The 13,997-nt window shown below is 54.5% G+C and overlaps 1 long non-coding RNA gene across 1 annotated transcript in view; it reads left to right on the forward strand.

Moving 5' to 3' along the window:
• LOC310712948 overlaps positions 1–4,513 on the forward strand; it is a 246,776-nt gene extending 242,263 nt beyond the window's left edge. The window contains exon 3 of the long non-coding RNA XR_014529030.1: positions 4,086–4,513. This is a non-coding gene — a long non-coding RNA (uncharacterized lncRNA). The remainder of the gene's footprint in view (positions 1–4,085) is intronic.
• The last annotated feature ends 9,484 nt before the right edge of the window (positions 4,514–13,997 follow it).

Consider the following 13,997-nt stretch of genomic DNA (forward strand, 5'->3'; position numbering starts at 1 on the left):
CTTTGCATGTCTGGAGCCTGAGGCGAGTCAGGTGATGAGACTTGGCTTCCTTTGGCTAACAAGGAGCCCAGCAATTGTCACCTCTGGGAACTTCCTGGAGTCCTTTTTCAAGGGGAAAATAGCTTTGGAATGGAGGAAACTGGGAAAGGATATGATTTTATATTATTTTTTAAGCTAGGTGACTTCCCTGAGCTGTCAAGTTGGAAGGATATATTCAGGCATAATATTTGTAATATTTAACTTTAAAGATGTGCCCCCCCCCGGTAATTTCCGTAACAATGGGAAGTGTGCAAGCAGGATTTGAACACAGGAGCAGCTCTCCCCTCCTCTGGCTTCCAGCAACTGGGATTCAGAAACATCTCTGCCTCTGACCACAGAGGCAGCCTCTGGCCATCGAGGTGAGTAGCCAGCAGTGGCCTTAATTTCCTCTATGAATGTGTCTAATTCTCTTTTGAAGCCATCTGGCTTGGTGGCTTTCTTGGGAGAAAGGCAATGACAAACCTAGACAGCATCTTAAAAAGCAGAGACATCACCTTGCCAAGAAAGGTCCGTATGGTAAAAGCTATGGTTTTCCCAGTAGTGACGCATGGAAGTGAGAGCTGGACGATCAAGAAGGCTGATCGCCGAAGAAGGGATGCTTTTGAATTCTGGTGCTGGAGGAGACTCTTGAGAGTCCCATGGACTGCAAGAAGATCCAACCTCTCCATTCTGAAGGAAATCAGCCCTGAGTGCTCACTGGAAGGACAGATCCTGAAGCTGAGGCTCCAAGACTTTGGCCACCTCAGGAGAAGAGAAGACTCCCTGGAAAAGACCCTGAGGCTGGGAAAGATGGAGGGCACAAGGAGAAGGGGAGACAGAGGACGAGATGGTGGGACAGTGTTCTCGAAGCTACCAGCATGAGTTTGACCAAACTGCGGGAGGCAGTGGAAGACAGGAGTGCCTGGCGTGCTCTGGTCCAGGGGGTCACGAAGAGTCGGACACGACTAAACGACTAAACAACAACAACAGCTTAGTGGCCATTGCTGCCTGCTGTGGTAGCCCCATGTAGGGGCATGACAAGATCCAGTCCTGGGGGGCACTGAAGAATCTGGGGCAAGATCCCTCTCCTTCAGAAAGGTGTGCCGCCTGCACAGAGGGTGGGCATTCAGCTGCAATGTGAGAAGTGGGTCTGGAAGGGGGCAGCCCCAAAGCAAGTGTCTCCCAGAGCCCACCAGGGCCGGCTGGGCCTGAAAAGCGGAAAGGGAGGAGGGGACACTTTACCACATGTGGTGGGATTGTAATGGAATTAAGAAATTTTGGGAAATGATATACAATGAATTGAAGAAAACATTCCATCTAACATTTGTTAAAAAACCTGAAGCATTTCTGTTAGGGATTGTAGGAAAATATCTGCCAAAGAAGTTGAAAATATATCTTCATGTCTGTGACAACAGCGGCGAGAGTCTTAATAGCACAAGGATGGAAGAACGAGGAAATCCCGACTAAAGAATTATGGCAAGAGAAATTGATGGACTTTGCAGAACTGGCAAAATTGACACATAAACTACGGGACAAGGATAACTGTGACTCCAGAGATGAATGGGAACCCTTTACAAAATACCTGAAGATGCAACCAAGTGAATTGGACTCCTTGGCAGGCTTTGAATAAACACTCACAAACTTTTTATTGATAATTATCAGTTAGATAAATTAAGGACTTATACAATTCTGTAACATGCAGAGAAGAGCATCTATAGAGAAACCAGAGATTGGAACTGGGGGAAGGCGGGGGGGCAGGGAGGGGGGTTGTTTTATGGGAGGGAGGGGGGAAATGGGGGGGAATTAAGGATGATATGTTTTAAGATAATATGTGTCAGGGCTGCTTCCAGATCCTAGCTCACAGAGGATCACGCTAGCCAGCGTTCACTTTATAAAAGTCTTTATTGAGTTACAGTTTCCATTTCCAAGCTGCAGAGTGCAGCCCTACGTCTTAGAAGCTAGACCGGCGAAGCTCCGTCTGAGTCCCCGCCTCCTGTACACCAACTTAATACCCTAGCCTTACTCCACCTTTTCCGCCTGACCGTTCTTCTCTGGGTCCCTCTGCCCCCCGGGGTCTCTTCCTTCCGGGACTCTTCCGACGCTGACCCCCCGGACCCTCCTGTCTCCTTGCGCCGGGCTTTAGGACCTGGCTCCCTTTCCGGGCTGCTTACTGCGCCGCCTTCCTGTGCATTTGAACTTGGCGCGCGCGCCCAACCTTCCACTTTCCGCTTGACCGTTTCTTCACTCCCCAATGAAGGTGTGGCCACTCCTGACTCATACCCTCCCCCCTGCGGCGAGCCGCCGGAACTTGATACCTGGGGCCCTTCCTCTCCACTGCGCTCTGTTGGGGACGCTGGCCCCGATTTCCAACTGCTGCTTTCTGAACCCCCTCTGGTCCCTTCTTCCTGGGGTGTCCCCCTAGGCTCCCCCCTTGCTCTGGCCACTGGCGCTCCTTTCTGTGAATCTTCCGATTCACTGGAAAGGCTCGGAGATCTCGGGTCGTCGTCATCACTCATCCTTTCTTCGGACTCCTCCCCCTCGCTCTCTGTTTCCTCCCTTGCCCTCGCCTCTGCTCCTGAACCCCTGACAATATGTTTTGTTGAATTACCTAATAAAAAAGAAAGAAAAGAAAAGTGGAAGGGAGGTCAGCCTGGCCTTGGCAGCGCCTCCCAGGCCCCTGGCATCTCGCAGACAAACAAGCCCGGTTCCTTGTTTGCACGGCTTGGCAGGCGCGGCGGGGGAAGGAAGAGCCGTCCGTGCTCTCGGCAAACACCTCCCTGCGAGCTGCCAGCGTGGAAACTCATTAGATGAAGCTTTAATATCAGATCCATCCATGCACGCCAAGGCCTGATTGGCAGGAGGGCTTTGCGAGACGTGCCAGGCAAGGTTCTCCCCCACAACAAGGCAGACTGCTCCGCCCTCATTGGGATGCAGAGGCAGCTGCCGCCTGTCAGGCGGAGGAGGGAAATGGGGGGGGGGACCTGCGGAGAGAGGCCTCTTCCAAAGGGTGGACTGGCCCCCCCAGCCAAAGCCCGGCCTGCCTCTCCGGAAGCCGGCCGTCCAGATTATCTCCACCACAAAAATGGGGGGAATCTGCAAAATCCATCCCTTGAATTGTGGCATAAAAATGTACGCAACACAGCAGTCGCTGAGAAAATAACTCATAATCTCCACATCCTAAAAGGAAAAGAACCCAGGGAATGTTTTTACACAATGTGGCAGGACTTGAACGTTTTGCGTCTCAACTAGCAAACTGCAGGACTCCGGTGAAGGAAAGAAGAGAGACAATCAGACTTCCTGAGGAGGAGAGCGCTTTAAACATCTAGATGGGAATAGGGGAAAATAAGGTCAAGGACCCCCGGATGGTGAAGTCCAGTGAAAGGCGACTCTGGGGTTGCGGCGCTCATCTCGCTTTCAGGCTGAGGGAGCCGGCGTTTGTCCACAGACAGCTTTCCAGGTCATGTGGCCAGCAGGACTAAACCACTTCTGGTGCAACAGGACACTGTGATGAAAGCCAGAGCACATGGAAACGCTGTTTACCTTCCCGCCACAGCGGTATCTATTTATCTACTTGCACTAATGTGCTTTCGAACTGCTAGGTTGGCAGGAGCTGGGACTGAGCAACGGGAGCTCACTCTGTTGTGCAGATTCAAACCACCGATCTTCTGACTGGCAAGCCCAAGAGCCTCGGTGGTTTAGACCACAGCGCCACCCGCGTCCCTATACTTCCCTGTACAACATAGACACCTCACTATTGAGTTTCTAGGCTTGCATATTAGTTTTGCTGTTGTTGTTTGTAAAATATAATGAGCGTTCTTCATTTTATAAAACTAATAATATTAATAATAATAGAGTTATAGAGTTGGAAGGCACCCGGGGGTCATCTAGTCCACCCCCTGCAAGGCAGGAATCACAGCTGAAGCATCCAGGACAGATCACCCAATCTCTGCTTAAAAGCCTCCAAGGAAGAAGAGCCCACCCCTCCTGAGGGAGACGGTTCCACAGCTCTGACTGTCAGAAAGTTCTTCCTCCTGTTTAGTGGGAATCTCCTTTCTTGCAACTTGAAGCCATGGGTTCGAGTCCTGCCCTCCAGAGCAGGAGAAAAGAAGTTCGTTCCCTCTTCCATGTGAACAATAAACAAACCTGTCACTCACATAATCATAGAACCGCAGTATTGTAGTGTTGGAAGGGACCCCCAAGGGCAATCTAGTCCAACCCTCTGCTGTTTTGGTTCTGGAGCATCCCTCGGTAACATCCAGCAGAGATTTGCAAGCCTGCCGGGTCCGGCTAGCACTCCCCTGTTCTGCTCACAAATAAAAGAGCAGCAGCGTTTCCTGCATTTTGTGTATCCCAGTTGCAGACCAAGGAGCACAGCTACTTTCAGATCACTGCAGACGTGCCAAGCCAAGTTGAGCTGAATGAATTCTAGAAGAATTGGCAGGTTGCCGTGCAATTCCTACATAGGGATGGCGTAAGCACCTCAGTTTAAGGAGGAGATTGGGCAGAAGAGGGTGGCTGAGAGGGTCAGGAGTCTGGAAACCAAGCCTTGTGAGAAACAGCTGGGGGAATTAGGCATGTTTAGCCTGGAGAAGTGGGATGCAGGTGGCGCTGTGGGTTAAACCACTGAGCCTCTTTGGCTTGCCGATCAGAAGGTCAGTGGTTTGAATCCCCACGACGGGGTGAGCTCCCGTTGCTCGGTCCCTGCTCCTGCCAACCTAGCAGTTCAAAAGCACCTCAAAGTGCAAGTAGATAAATAGGTACCGCTCCGGCGGGAAGGTAAATGGCATTTCCGTGTGCTGCTCTGGTTCGCCAGAAGCGGCTTAGTCATGCTGGCCACATGACCTGGAAGCTGTATGCCGGCTCCCTCAGCCAATAAAGCGAGATGAGCGCAGTAACCCCCGAGTTGTCCGTGACTGGACCTAAGGGTCAGGGGTCCCTTTACCTTTACCTTTTAGCCTGGCGAAGAGAACTCTGAGAGAAGACATGAGAGCCCTCTTCCAATATCTGAAGGGCTGCCCCATGGAAGATGGAACCAGCTGGTTTTCTCCTGCTCTGGAGGGTACGACCCAAACCAATGGATTCGAGGAACAAGGAAGGCGATTCCGACTAAATACTGGGAAGACCTTTCTGAAGGTAAGAGCTGCTCAACAGTGGAACAGGCTCCCTGGAAAGGGGGTGGACTCTCCTTCATTGGGTGTTTCTAAGTAGAGGTTGGAGGGCCACCTGCCAGGGATTCTTGAGTTGTGATTCCTGCATGGCAGGGGGTTGGACTAGATGACCCCTGGGGTCCCTTCCAGGTCTACCATTCTATGATTCTAAGCTAGTGGAACAGAAGGGTGCTCGTTGCCAGTGTGGAGCAATGGGGCTTTCCAAGCAACTTTGGCAGAACTGACGAACCAATGCCAGCCGTCCAGGTTGTGTTGTTGTCCAAGCGCTTCCTTTAGTTTTCTCACATGGCTGCAATATTCAAGGTCACCTTCCCGGGGGCAGGGAACTGTGCTACTCTGCAGGAGATTCTGGACTTGTCATCCGGAGGCTCGAAGCTCCTACTGAGCTTTCAGTTCAGCTTGAGAAGTCAAATGGGGTTCAGTCGAAGAACCAGGTCCTTCAATAAGGGATGGCCATCGTCATGCTGTTCTCCACACTGAGCTTCCTGGCCATTTCCAAGATTGCCACCTCCAGTGTGTCTCTCAGTAAAGATTTTGGTGACTTTGGTGGTAAAGGTGAAGGGACCCCTGACCGTTAGGTCCAGTCATGGCCGACTCTGGGGTTGCGGCGCTCATCTCACTTTATTGGCCGAGGGAGCCGGCGTTTGTCCGCAGACAGCTTCCGGGTCATATGGCCGGCATGACTGAGCTGCTTCTGGCGAACCAGAGCAGTGCATGAAAACACCCTTTACCTTCCCGCCAGAGCGGTACCTATTTATCTACTTGCACTTTGACGTGCTTTTGAACTGCTAGGTTGGCAGGAGCAGGGACCGAGCAACAGGAGATCACCCTGTCGCAGGGATTTGAACTGCTGACCTTCTGATCGGCAAGTCCTAGGCTCTGTGATTTAACCCACAGCGCCACCCACGTCCCATGGCTTTGGTGGTACTGGAAGCTATTACTATTGTCAGGGCTGCCGCCCAGTCCCAGCTCACATAGGACCAAGTCAGCCAGCGTTCAGTTTCAAAGAGTCTTTATTGGATTACAGGTTCCATTTCCAAACTGCAACGTGCAGCCCTACTTCTTCTAGGTCAGAACGACGAAGACCCGTCTGAGTCTCCGCCTCTAGCGCACCAGCTTAATACCCTAGCCTTGCTCCACCTCCTGCGCCTTTCCTTCCGTCTCTGGGTCCTCCTGCCCCCCTGGGTCTCTCCCTTCCTACTCTCTTCTGACGCGGACCCCCCTGACCCTTCCGCCTCCTTGCGGCGGGCTTTGGGACCCGGTTCACTCTCTGGGCTGCTGACTGCGCCAGCTTCCGTTACATTTGAACTTGGCGCGCGCGCCCAACTCTCCACTTTCCTCTTGATTGTTTCCTCGCTCCCCGAGGTGGGCGTGACTACTCCTGACTCATGCCCTCCCTCCTTCTGAAAGTCTCCGGAGCCCGATATCTGGTCCCCTTTCTCCCCGCTGCTCCCGGCTGGGAACGTGGGTCCCGATCTCCAACTGCTGCTTTCTGATCCCTCTCTGGACCCTTCTTCCTGGGGTGTCCCCCTGCTCTCCCCCCTTGCTCTGGCTGCTGGCGCTCCCTTCTGGGAATCCTCGGACTCGCTAGACAGGCTCGGTGATCTCGGGTCGTCATCCCCACTCATCCTTCCTTCGTATTCCTCCCCCTCGCTCTCTGTCTCCTCCCTTCTCTGCGTCTCTGCTCCTGAACCCCTGACATCCATCCCCCCCTCGAAGCCCCCCCTTCCCCCCTCCCCGCTTTCAAGGGTGGTTGGTGGGTGCTCCGTCATCACGGGAGTGAATGTCAGATACAGTTCGCTCCCCGTTGCTGGCCGCCAACTGAAGACCTCCGAGTCTTCCTCCCCGCGTTCGTCAACGGTGGTCTCCTCCGCCTCCATTTCGGTGCCGCCGTGCTCGAAACCAAGGTCCTCCCCGCAAACGTCCATGTCCGTCTCTGCGTCTGTCGCTGGACCTGGTGTCTCCTGCCACTTCCGGCGCCACTGCTCCTCTGGCCGATCGTCCCACCAATACGAGTTGTCGGACGCCGAACCCTCCGGTGACCCCTCTGGGGAACGTGTGCGTGGTGCGGGTTCCCCTTCCGAGTCGAAGCCATGGAACGTGCTGGAGGAAAGCGTGGGCGTGAACAACCAGTCGTCGAAGAAGCCCGCTGGCATAGGTCTGTGTGGGAAAAGGGCATGAAACTCATCCTTGAGCAGGGGTTCCTCCAAGGCGTAGTCCGGCACCCAGCTATTAGTACTGGCCCGGGTGCCCTCCCTTGCTAGTAGATATTCCACTCCGTCTTCCCCCCATCTGGAGTCCAAAATCTCCGTGACTTCGTTGATGGGGTCCTGCTGTGGCAATCTCCCCACCTCCGTCCGCTCCGGAGACTGACTCGGTGCCGTTCCTGGTTCCTGGAACCTGTGCGGTGCCCTGTAGGGAGTGAGCACCGACCTGTGGAACACCGGATGCATCCTGGAACCCTCTGGTAGCACCAGCCGGAAAGCCACCGGGTTGATCTGCGCTTCGACTCGGTATGGACCGAGTTGCTTGTGCCCTAGCTTCCTCTTGGCTAACGATCGGGTCGGCACCGCATGGGCTGCCAACCAGACCCAGTCTCCCACTCGGATCTCCTCGCCCACTCGCCTGTGCTTGTCAGCTTGGACCTTGTATGCGTGCTTCGCCAGCTCCAGCTGCCGTCTGAGTTGATCGTGGACCTCTTGCAACTCAGATGCGAAAGCGTCCGCCGTCTGTGGTTCCCCTTCCCCCACTCTGTCCAGTCCCGGGAAGGTTCTGGGATTCCTCCCATTGTTGGCGAAGAACGGCGTCACCCCTGTGGATACGTGTTTCGTGTTGTTGTAGGCGAATTCGGCGAGCGGCAGGTAATCCACCCACGTCGCAGGCTGTTGATTGGCATAGCATCTCAGGTACTGCTGCATGATGGCATTGACCCTCTCCGCTTGCCCGTTGGTCTGCGGGTGCCTTGCCGATGTCAGGTTGATCTTGACGTTCAGGAAGCCCATCAGCTTTTGCCAGAAATTCGAGATGAACTGGCGTCCGCGGTCGGACAGTATAGACCGCGGCAGCCCGTGCACTTTGAACACGTGATCTATGAACAATTTGGCTGTTTGCTCTGCCGTGGCCACCTTCGCACATGGTATGAAATGTGCCATCTTGGTGAACAAGTCCACCACCACTAGTACAGCTGTCTTGCCTCTCGAGCTGGGGAGATCCGTGACAAAGTCCAGGGCCACTCTCTCCCATGGTTCAAACGGCGTTTGCAGCGGTTCCAGCAGTCCCGCCGGTGGTTTGTGCACCGGCTTGGCCCTCTGGCAGGTGTCGCACCTCGCGACGTAGTCCGCGACTTCCCCCCTCAGTCTGGGCCACCAAAAGTCTCTTGCGACCAATTCCACCGTTTTTTCTGTGCCAAAGTGCCCGGCCGTGGGTGCGTCGTGCAGCTGCTGCAGTACCCGGGCGCGAAGTTCGTCTCCCGGCACGTAGACGGCCCCTTTACGTAAGAGCAAGCCGTCTCGTATCTGGAACTCGTCGCCCTTCGCCGTGCCCTTGTGCACCTCTGCCATCTTCGCCTGCGCGAATGAGTCGTCCGTCAACGCCCGTCGCACCGCATCCAGGTCTACTGTGGCTGAAGCGCACGCCCACGCTGTTGGCGCGAAGATGTGCATGGCCGCCGCTGGCGTCGCCTCTTCGAGGTACTGCGGTTTTCGGGACAGGGCATCCGCCATGATGTTGGTGTCGCCCGGGACGTACTCAATTCGGAAATTGAAGTCAGCAAAGAACTCCGCCCAACGGATCTGCCTCTGGTTCAGGAACCGAGCCGTGCGCCAGTGCTCCAGATTCTTGTGGTCCATGCAGACCTGCACCGTGTGCTTGGCGCCGATCAGGAAGTGCCTCCACGCCTTGAAAGCTGCATGAATGGCAAGCAGCTCCCTATCCCAGATGGTGTAGTTCTGCTCCGACTTGCTGAGCTTTCTGGAGTAGAACGCCCCCGGCCTCCAGACCCCCTGCGGGTCCTTCTGCAGCAGTACCGCTCCCACTGCTCTATCGGACGCGTCTGTCTCCACCCTCAGCGGTCTGCCGGGGTCGATATGCAGCAGTTGCTCTTCCGACGCGAAGAGACGCTTGAGTGTCTGAAAGGACCGCTCCGCCTGCTCCGTCCAGATGAATTTCTTTTTCTTGGAGCTTAGCGTGTCCGTAATAGCTGCCGTCTGCATCGCGAACCCCTTGATAAACTTGCGATAGAAATTGGCGAATCCGACAAACCTCTGGACCTCTTTCCGGTTGCGCGGGCTCTTCCAATCCAACACCGCACGAACCTTGGCGCTGTCCATGGCTAGCCCCTTGTCCGACAGCTTGTAACCCAAGAAATCCACCTCCGCCGTGTCGAACTGGCACTTCTCCAGTTTGGCGTACAGTCTATGCTGCTGCAGCCTCTTCAGCACCTCCCGAACGTCCTGGTCGTGTGCTTGCTGCGAGTCAGAGAATATCAGGATGTCATCCAGAAAGCAGACGCACTTCTTGTAGAGGAGTCCCGCCAACACGTGATGCATAAAAGCTTGAAAACAGTGAGAACCGTTTTGCAAACCAAACGGCATCACTCTGTATTCGTAGGTGCCCAGAGGCGTGAACATGGCTGTCTTCCACTCATCGCCCTCCCTCATGCGGATGAGATTGTACGCTCCTCGCAGGTCCAACTTGGTGAACACGCGTCCCTTGCGCACCGTCGCCAGCAGGTCGTCAATCCTGGGCATAGGGAAATCGGAGGGCTTGGTCATTCTGTTTAAGAGGCGGTAATCCACGACCAATCTTTTTTGGGGCGTGTCCTTTTTCTTCACGAAGAACACAGGACTGCCCCCTACTGCGCTGGACTCCCGGATGAAACCGCGCTGCAAATTGTGATCGATGAACTGTTTGAGTTCCTGTAGTTCGTCCTCAGACATGGAATATAGCTTCCCCTTCGGCAGCGTCGCCCCTGGCAGGAGGTCAATCTTGCAGTCATATTGCCTGTGCGGTGGTAGCTTGTCTGCCTCTTTCTCGCAGAAGACCTCCAGAAAGTCCGCGTATTTGTGGGGAACTGCTTGCAACGTTCCCAACTGCAGTTGTGAGTCCTCCTCCTCCCCCTCCTGCCTGGGCAGGATGCAGTGTTCTGCGCAGTAAGAGGAGCCGAAGATCAGCTGTCTCTGGTACCAAGCCAGCGTTGGACTGTGCCTGTCCAGCCAACTCATGCCCAACACAATGGGCGTGTCCGACAGTCGGGTGACATTAAAACTGATGACTTCCCTGTGGTTACCAAGTTGCATCACCATTGGTGGCGTCTGCTTCACCACCTGCCCCCCTAGCAACTCTCTGCCATCCACTGTGACGACTTGCAGGGGCAGAGTGGCAGGCAGCAGCTTTATAGCGTGCTGCTCCACAAAATCCTGTGCTATAAAGTCTGCGTTGCTTCCAGAATCCACAGAAAGCGGCACTTCGATGGTGACTCCATTGGGTAGCTGGAGAGACGCTGTGAGTTGCACTACTGGTTTGGGTGGGAGGGGGTCCGTGGGTTGCAATATCGCTGGGGACTGCTTCACTGATGCGTCTGGCTGGGCCCCAGTGCCTCTGTCTCCAGCCAGACATCGTCGTTTCCCTGCTGAGCTTCGCTGCATTGCGTGGCCACTTTCACCGTTGCGGAGGCTGCAGTGTGCTTGGAGCTCCTCTGGGGACACTCTTTCGCCAAGTGTTGAGGGCTCTCGCATAAGTAACACTTCCTGGTCCCTCTAGAAGGTTTAGTCTTGACTGCTGTCGGTGCAGAGGCTCTGCTAGCTGACTGAGCCCTGGCGCCTCCCACTTCCATAGGTTCCACTCCCCCTCCTGGCGGAGGTGTGGATTGCGCACGCGCTGCTTCCCTTGGAACGAAAGAGAAACTTCTCGCTGCTTCGCGCCCTCCACGTCCTTCATCTCTGCACCATGGACGTTCTTCCAGCCTCACCCCCACAGTCAGCGCCCTTTGGACCACCTCCTGCGTGCTTCGGGGCCTCTCCCCCCTCGCAATTTCATCCTTCACAGCAGAGCTGAGACCCTCCCAGAACAGGTCCCTGACTGGGGGCGAGTCCCGGTCCCATTCCAATGCACTGACCAGCGCAAAAAAGCGGGCGTGGTACTGCCGGACGCTCGCCCTCCCTTGTTTCAGTCCATGAATCTCCCGTCGGGCAAGATCCACATCAATGGTAGACAAAAAACATGCATCCATCGCTTTGATAAAGGCATCTGCACTCTGAAGCGCCGGATCTTTATCCCTCCACAAATTGCGCAGCCACGCTTTCGCATCCCCATGCAAATGGGACAGTATAAACCCCACTTTCTCTTGCTCATCTCTAAAGTCTTTTGCCAGCAGTTGCAGTGCGCACATCACATCTGCTCGAAAGTTGGGGTACTGTTGTAAATTCCCATCGAAGTGAGCCACCAGCCCTCCTGCTCTCCGTGCCAACCCAACCCCCTCCGGTCTGGGTCCTGGCTGGCCATGCTTAACCCATGCTTCAAACCTGGCGTGGAGATCTCGGTAGGCGGCTGCCGCATCCTCCTCCCTTTTCTTGGATGCCAGTACCTCCGCATTCAATTGGGTAACTGCCTGTTGCAGCGCTGAAACTTTCTCTGCTTCCGTCATCTTTGCCAACCGTCGTGAGCTTGCTCCCACACACCGATCCCCTCCTCCAGCTGCTTCTGTCTCCGCTGCGAGGTATCAGGTGTCAGAAGCTTAAGAGACGGGTCTTACTGTCAGGGCTGCCGCCCAGTCCCAGCTCACATAGGACCAAGTCAGCCAGCGTTCAGTTTCAAAGAGTCTTTATTGGATTACAGGTTCCATTTCCAAACTGCAACGTGCAGCCCTACTTCTTCTAGGTCAGAACGACGAAGACCCGTCTGAGTCTCCGCCTCTAGCGCACCAGCTTAATACCCTAGCCTTGCTCCACCTCCTGCGCCTTTCCTTCCGTCTCTGGGTCCTCCTGCCCCCCTGGGTCTCTCCCTTCCTACTCTCTTCTGACGCGGACCCCCCTGACCCTTCCGCCTCCTTGCGGCGGGCTTTGGGACCCGGTTCACTCTCTGGGCTGCTGACTGCGCCAGCTTCCGTTACATTTGAACTTGGCGCGCGCGCCCAACTCTCCACTTTCCTCTTGATTGTTTCCTCGCTCCCCGAGGTGGGCGTGACTACTCCTGACTCATGCCCTCCCTCCTTCTGAAAGTCTCCGGAGCCCGATATCTGGTCCCCTTTCTCCCCGCTGCTCCCGGCTGGGAACGTGGGTCCCGATCTCCAACTGCTGCTTTCTGATCCCTCTCTGGACCCTTCTTCCTGGGGTGTCCCCCTGCTCTCCCCCCTTGCTCTGGCTGCTGGCGCTCCCTTCTGGGAATCCTCGGACTCGCTAGACAGGCTCGGTGATCTCGGGTCGTCATCCCCACTCATCCTTCCTTCGTATTCCTCCCCCTCGCTCTCTGTCTCCTCCCTTCTCTGCGTCTCTGCTCCTGAACCCCTGACAACTATGTTCAACGAGTCTTAGAGCAGATGGCGAATTCAGATATTGTACAGTACGGTGAGATTTCATCTCTAGGCTTAGCTTGGAAATCGCCATCTGGGACAAGAGCTTCTGCCTCTCGCCAGACCAGCAAGATCCGTCTTTCAGCCAAGCTGTCAGTGGAGTTACAAATATGTGGAGCCCGTGGTTTGTCTTGTCTCCTGCCTTAATTTGGAAATAAAGTTCAAGAGCCTTTTGCACAAGCAAAACTTGGTTTCTGAGATTTAAGAAAATACGAGGCCTGTTGGCTGAGACTAAGCCCCCTGATCTCACAGCGGCCAGACTCAAGCAAGACCCCGGCCCAAGAGCCTTCTCCCCTCCTATGGTTTCCATAGGATTTCAGAAGAATTGCTATCTCCATTGTTAAAGGCTGGGAACTGTTCCTTTTCCCTTAAGGGGTACCCAAGAGCCCATATAGAGTCCTTAAGTGGGTTCCCCATTGGTAGGAGAAAATAACAGAGGCCAGCCAGAGAAATCTGAGAAGCAAAGCAGCTAGTAAGCCTGATCTTTATGGATCTGTTGCAACAGGGTCCTCACTCCCCACACGCAGGAGGAACCCAGAACAATGGTGCGCAAGCCCTTATATAGACTTTTGAAATTGCCCACCCTGTAACCCAAAATATCATACATACATCACAGAAGGAGGCGGTCTACAGCAGAAATCCTGCCTGCCAGGATACCTGATAATGGTCACTGATTGCTTTACCTGGGCAGCCTGGCCATTCTTTTATGATGGTCAATATTTTAGTTTCCTGAGTCCAGGTCATGGGCTCACCCCATTCATGCACAAATACGCCCTTAAGACAGGATTTGCAAGCAAAAAGACAATTGGGAGGCTTTCCCCATTTGCCACCCTTACTGCAGAGGAATATTTGAGGTCATTGGGAGAGTCAAAAGGGCTTCAGGATTGCTCTCAGACACACATACTTAGTTAGATATGTGTGCATTTATGGATATTTATTCTACATTTGAGACCTTAACATTCTTGTAACACCGTGGGGGGAGAGCGTAGCTATCATGGCTCATAGCCAATGATAGCCGTCCCCTCCTCCATGACTTTCTCTCTTACAGCTGGTAGCCAGCATTTCTGGGCCTCCCGTGGCAGAGACAGCTCCAGAAGCACCCAAACGGTGTTCCTGCCCTTTCACGGAGAATGCCAACCCATCCAGGCCAGGTGAGCCACCCGTTTTCCACACGTGAGATTCGTTCACTCTCATGGCCTCTGTCTTGCCAGATTCAAGCGCAGCTCATTCCCCCTCATCCAGCC

Source organism: Podarcis liolepis, assembly GCF_965112155.1.
Source record: "Podarcis liolepis genome assembly, chromosome: 7".
NCBI classification, from domain to species: Eukaryota; Metazoa; Chordata; class Lepidosauria; order Squamata; family Lacertidae; genus Podarcis; species Podarcis liolepis.